Raw genomic sequence first — 660 nt, 5'->3', positions numbered from 1 at the left:
GACAACAGTGCGACATTCAGCTGAAATGGACCCATGTGATCTATGACGTCGTTAAACAGGAAACTTGTTACAGTCACATGACCATGAGTCACGGAGAACGTCAGGAACTGATTTAAAATCACCTTGAGACAGTTTTCTGTTGCTGTGAAATCAGTTTATAAAGTTTTATCCCGTCTGTAACTGACCAATCAGCTGCTGTAAAGAGCAGAAACTTTCATCTCCAGTAACTAGCCCCGTCCTCTGTCTTATCTCCAGTAACTAGTCCCCTCCTCTGTCTTATCTCCAGTAACTAGGTGAACCAGGACTAATTAAAGGAAACACTGGGTTTAATGGTTTTTCACACACATTCATCTTCTGCAGTATACAGTTGTATTAACTGTGTGTGTGTGTGTGTGTTCAGAGGAGGGAGGGGGCGGAGTCTTCTCCGTCAGGTGCTGCATGATGAACGGCAGCAGCAGTGTCTCCACGGCTCAGAGTGCCAGGATCAAAAGCGAACCAGGTAACAAACCACATTCATCATCATCATCATCATCATCATGTTCAGACTTGAGCCATATCAGTGACACACATCCTTCATCAACATGAACACACACTATCGTTTATTCTGACTGTCTCAAACACACACACACACACACACACACACACACACACACACACACA

The sequence above is a fragment of the Seriola lalandi genome, unplaced genomic scaffold (genome assembly GCF_002814215.2).
Source record: "Seriola lalandi dorsalis isolate HSWRI2012SDOR001 ecotype SW California unplaced genomic scaffold, Sedor1 jcf7180002053484, whole genome shotgun sequence".
NCBI lineage: Eukaryota > Metazoa > Chordata > Actinopteri > Carangiformes > Carangidae > Seriola > Seriola lalandi.
This window is presented reverse-complemented; position numbering follows the sequence as displayed.